The following is a 6,000-nucleotide window of genomic DNA, read 5'->3' as shown; positions in this document are numbered from 1 at the left end:
CATAAACTCACTTTGAAATTATTTTAAAATATGCAGATGAATAATGTTTCTAAAACAGAAAGTGTTTCAACAATGAGGAGATATAACAAAGACTACATCACATTATCATGAGAAATAAGCATGAATTTGCATTAATTTTTTTTTAATGCAAGCACTATAATTCATTTATTACATACAATAAACATCAAAGCATTAACACAGCTACGTGGTTTCCTATTCTTAACCAAATATTTTCTATGTGTAATTCATTTTCAATTAAAACTACTCACATAAATGTTGTCGATCTCCATGAGTATCATATTCTAGAAAACAAGGAAAACAAGCAGTTTTTCATTAGCAATACCTAGAATACTGGAAAAAAGATAATTATTAAATAATTACTGTCATGTCATTACATTGAGCAATTAGCAGCTTAAAGGATACAGAGTAACTAACTGTACTCATGAATGTTCCATTTCTTGAACTAGAGTCATTTAGAGCATGTATTCCATTAAAAATAAATATGTTTTAATTTCAGGTGTCAACCTTTAGGAAAGAGAACAATACCATGAATATTTATTTATTGCTGATATTTATTCCAAAGATCCTAAGGGAAAGTGCTTTGAAGCATACATATTTATTAATGAATTCATAATATTACTAAGGGATACAAGTAAGAAGAACTGCCTAATTATTATTTATCATAAAAAGAAACAAAATATTTAGTGTAGAGTTGAACTCCATATTTTTTTCTAATTTTAATTGTCTAGGGTAAAAATCCAGGAGCTTTAATCCTGATGTCTCAGTACCATTTGAAACACTCAGGTGTTTCATGCCTGACCTCTACTTACTGATGAGGGAGGGCATGATTATTTTTTAGGTGCTTTATTTGCCAATCCGGACAGAGACCCCTATTCACAAAGATATTTTAAAGGGCACAAGAACATGCAGGTTAAGGCAAATAAATTCAGCTGAATATGAAATGTAGAGCTAGTGTTATAACTATGATGTTGACTGTTACGGAAGTATAGGCATTTTATTCACAGGTAGTTCACACTATATAAAGTAAAAAGGTAAATCTAAACCAGCCTAAATGAGTTTAAATTAAAATTAACATGACACCGACTCTCTACTCCCAAGTTGTGCGCCCCTAGCCTACTCACTGCTGGGTTGAAAAGCAGAAAAGTCTTTGGCTCTTCATAAGCACTGCTCAGCAGTAACTAAAACATCCCTGTGTTATCAACACTGTTTTCAGCACAAATCCAAACACAGCCCCATACTAGCTACTACTAAGAAAATTAACATGATCCCAGCACACGACAGCACAGTTATGTATCTAAAGCAAATCCAAACAAAACAAACAAAACAGAGTATGTGTAAGATAATGGAGCATGTACCTTCCAACAACCAGTACCATGTTGTTCAGCAAGCCTTTTCTTACTTCTCTTCCAGGAAACAGAGGATCTCTGACATTAATACACCGATTTTAACTTAAACCCACTAATGGAAAACATTGGACAGGGGGACAGGTTTGAATGCTATCATCTCTCCTAGACTACTTCCATAAGTTACGCTGGTGGATAAGCACTGATATTAACCTGTAATTCATTGTTTGAGACTTTAGTTCAGATATGGTGAAACTAGACTGTTGGTGCCTTATGGTATACTTTATTTTTCATTCTTGCCTCCAAAATGCTTAAGCAGTCTCATTTTCAGATAAAACTCATTCTTCCTTTAAATTATTTTGTTCAGGCAATGAATGAAGAACAGTATCTTCATCTGGGAGGTGCTCCAGTCCCCTGATCATCCTCGTGGCCCTCCTCTGGACTTGTTCCAAAATCAAACTGCCACGGGCTGAGATAACAACAGTCCAGTAACTAAGGTATAACACAAAACCACTACTGCTACCACCAATAACAATGATGATAATGGAAATAACAAGGGGAAAGTATACGAAACTAAAAGGGGAAAGGAAAGAAAACAATAAACAGCAGTGATGCAGAATACAATTGCTCACCACGCACCGACTGATAGCCAGTCTGACCCAAGCAGTGGTCTAGCCCTTCCAGGTAACTGCCCCCAGTTTCTATACCGGGCATGATGTGCTGTGGTATGGAATACCTCTTTGGTTAGTTTGGGTCATGTGTCCTCTCTCTGCTTCCTCCCGGCTTCCCCTCCTCCTTGGCAGAGCATGAGACTCAGAAAGTCCTTGGTCAGAGTAAACATTACTGAGCAGCAACTAAAAGCATTGGTGTTATCGGCGCAGTTCCCAGGCCGAAAGTCGAAAACACAGCACTGCACCAGCTACTAAGAAGGAGAAAATGACTGCTACTGCTGAACCCAGGACACAACTTTTCTGTATATATATTTCATTAGAAAAGTATCTTATTGTAGGAATCCATTGTATGTTCATAAATTTGGCTAATAAAAGTGGACTGGTAAGTGCAGGTCATGAAAAGTTTTCAATTTTTTTTTTTAATTTTAAAAACATTTTCTAAATTTTGTGATTGATTTTTTACTTAAAAAGTAAAAATTAAAAAGTAAGATTGCTTGACAATGTAACACTCTGAAAATTTCACTTCTAATCTCATTGCACCACATAAAACTAAGGCTTTTTTACTGCCTGAGGTCAGGGGTCTTCATATGGAAAGAACAGAAAAAATATGTGAACGTACAAGCACATAGTTTTTAATAATGCCCTGTCAAATTGTTTTCTAAACCTGCACAAAAAAAAACCAAAAAAACCAAAAAAAACAAAAAAAAAAACCACAAACAAAAACAAACCAACCCACACCCACAACATTTTTTCTCATGTAAAAATTTTGTGTACTTATTTCTTTCCACTACTAAATTAAAGTTACTGATTTTGTTGTATTTTTGCATTTCAGGGCCTTATATTTACTTGAGGAATTAAAATCCTGACAGCTGGCTTTCTCAGATTTGATAGTTTTCCCTGCAGGTACAAGGATTTCTAAAAGTGCTATTCAGGGAATAGAACTTGAAAAAAATTACTGAAAGGATCGAAAAAATGTATTTGTTACTTTCTATAATCATAAATAAAATTTCATATGTACTGAAATGTTAAGAAAGCATTACAGCTTTGGCAGTGTTTTATTTTTCCCTCATAGAGTTGTTTTCCCTTCCTTTCAAAATTAAATCTTTAGAGAGACATTTCAAAGGGAATTTTAAAATGTATTTACTTACCTTATATTTGTAGTGGAATAAAAAAACACACTAAGCAGTATAATAATTGACAGTGCTTGGAAATAAACTGTTGGTGATTTGCCTTTACTGTAAAAAAGTGGAAATTCGTCTTTGCATTTGACTGATTTAAAACTTGAAGCCAATAATGAGTAAAGGTCAGGAGATAGCTCTTAATGTTAAACAAACAAACTCTTTTCCTTTATATATCTGAAATCAGCCCTGCTAAAACTAAATACAGGAAAAACTGAATGATCTTGAGCTAGTCACTATTTTGTAATTGTGATGGCCTAAGGACATATGTAGTCACATTTGCAGTTTATAATTCAGGATATACTTGGGGCAAAAAACAACAAATGTAGCATCAGTCCACTAACTAATAGAATATTATAATTGCAGCTATCTACACAATTAGACTAACTGGGAACAAATTAAAATAAAAATCATGTAAGCAGTATTAAAAGAATATCTAAAAGTGAACCCAAGCAGATCACAAGGCAAAGAAGAAAAAAGCATTAACAATCTGCTCCTCATACTAAAGAGGAAGAAATCAGTACAAAATTTAATGACCTATACCCCTCGGATTTTAAAGTCAATGTTTAGCATGCTTCAGTTATTTTGCTGCATGTGAATTTTTGCAATGAAGAGAAAACCAACATGTTATACAGAAGACTCACTCTTTTATTTTCAAATCATTCTTCATGGTCGTTTTCTACTTGCACGCTTCTAAAGCAGATGGCAGGTTACAACACCGAATATTGCCCTTGCATGGTAATTTTCTTCTGTAGGTGTTTGAACATAAGAGCTGTTTGTTCACAATTATAATCATTGCAGAAGTCCTTGATTGAGAAAGGGAAATTTCTAAGGGGTTACACATTTTCTAATAGGCTATGATAAATTCTATGCATGCTGAACTCAAAGATTTTGTTTTCTAGATCTTCGGTGCATCTGTTAATGCTGTAGGATTATTTTGGGGTGACTACACTAATTAAAACTGATTCTTTGTGTTATTATTTCTGGAAGAGATTATATAGCCTTTTCAGTACTTTTCCTTCATTACTGAATTGAATAAAGTATTTTGGAAGAGCTAGGATACTGTTTTAACATATCAATGTGTTGTTTTTCTCTTTTTGATAATAAATAGCAACATATGAATTTATTACCTGTACTGTTGCACTCAAAACTAGACACAGAGAAAACTGACTTCACATCTAGATCTAGGGAAGTATTGTTTGCCTAACTAAAATCTCAATTACCAAATTGAAATGCAACAAAAAAGCGACTATAAATCCAGTTACAATATCAGAATAATAGTTTAAATCAATACAGAAAAAAGTCATTGATGGTAATACAGTAAAAAATGTTAAACAGAAGTCCTCACTACCTCCTGCAGGCTGATGCCCTGACCTGTTCTCAGCTGGTCTCCATCCCCATGACCACAAAGGTGCCTGGTAAATCCTGGGCTGTAGTACCCTGTAACAACAGGTTGATGATCATGAGATAGGGACAACTTTGTTATGTTATTAACCTTATTCACAGTTGTGAAGCCAGAACATGGTAAATTATCATCAGATAATTAAAAAAATCCCCAACTAAAACCAGTTTAGATGAAACCAAACCCAAATAAGACCCAAGACTGCACTCTCATGTTAATACAAACCCTATGGCCTTTTACCAATCATAGAATCATAGAATGGTTAGGGTTGGAAAGGACCTCAGGATCATCTAGTTCCAACCCCCCTGCCATGGACAGGGACACCTCTCACTAAACCATCCCACACAAGGCTTCATCCAACCTGGCCTTGAACACTGCCAGGGATGGAGCACTCACAACCTCCCTGGGCAACCCATTCCAGTGTCTCACCATCCTAACAGGAAAGAATTTCCTCCTTATATCCAATCTAAACTTCCCCTGTTTAAGTTTTAACCCATTACCCCTTGTCCTGTCACTACAGTCCCCGACAAAGAGTCCCTCCCCAGCATCCCTATAGGCCCCCTTCAGATACTGGAAGGCTGCTATGAGGTCTCCAAGCAGCCTCCTCTTCTCCAGGCTGAAAAGCCCCAACTTCCTCAGCCTGTCTTCATACAGGAGGTGCTCCAGTCCCCTGATCATCCTCGTGGCCCTTCTCTGGACTTGTTCCAGCAGTTCCATGTCCTTTTTATGTTGAGGACACCAAAACTGCACACAATACTCCAGGTGAGGTCTCACAAGAGCAGAGTAGAGGGGCAGGATCACCTCCTTTTCATGCAGCCCAGGATACGGTTGGCTTTCTGGGCTGCGAGCGCACACTGCCAGCTCATGTTCATTTTCTCATCAACCAGCACACCCAAGTCCTTCTCCGCAGGGCCACCCTGAATCTCTTCTTTGCCCAGTCTGTAGCTGTGCCTGGGATTGCTCCAACCCAGCTGTAGGACCTTGCACTTGTCGTGGTTGAACTTCATAAGGTTGGCATCAGCCCACCTCACAAGCGTGTCAAGGTCCCTCTGGATGGCATTCCTTCCCTCCAGCGTATCAACCGGACCACACAGCTTGGTGTCATCGGCAAACTTGCTGAGGGCACACTCAATCCCACTGTCCATGTCAGCGACGAAGATGTTAAACAAGACCAGTCCCAACACTGATCCCTGAGGGATACCACTCGTTACCGGTCTCCAGCCGGACATCGAGCCACTGACCACAACTCTTTGTGTGCGGCCATCCAGCCAGTTCTTTATCCACCGAGTGGTCCATCCATCAAATTGCTATCTCTCCAATTTAGAGAGAAGGATGTCGTGTGGGACAGTGTCAAACGCTTTGCACAAGTCCAGGTAGATGCTGGA

The 6,000-nt window shown here is 37.7% G+C and overlaps 1 long non-coding RNA gene across 1 annotated transcript in view; it reads right to left on the bottom strand.

Moving 5' to 3' along the window:
* Positions 1-277: 277 nt before the first annotated feature.
* Positions 278-6,000, bottom strand: part of LOC136012734 (uncharacterized) — a 43,356-nt gene continuing 37,633 nt past the window's right edge. Inside the window, exons 4-6 of the long non-coding RNA XR_010611925.1 lie at positions 4,588-4,653; positions 3,858-3,962; positions 278-351 (exon numbers count right to left, since the gene is read on the bottom strand). This is a non-coding gene — a long non-coding RNA (uncharacterized LOC136012734). The remainder of the gene's footprint in view (positions 352-3,857; positions 3,963-4,587; positions 4,654-6,000) is intronic.

Source organism: Lathamus discolor, chromosome 4, assembly GCF_037157495.1.
Source record: "Lathamus discolor isolate bLatDis1 chromosome 4, bLatDis1.hap1, whole genome shotgun sequence".
NCBI classification, from domain to species: Eukaryota; Metazoa; Chordata; class Aves; order Psittaciformes; family Psittacidae; genus Lathamus; species Lathamus discolor.
Note: the sequence above shows the minus strand (reverse complement) of the source record. Positions and strands in the feature narration are given on the sequence as shown.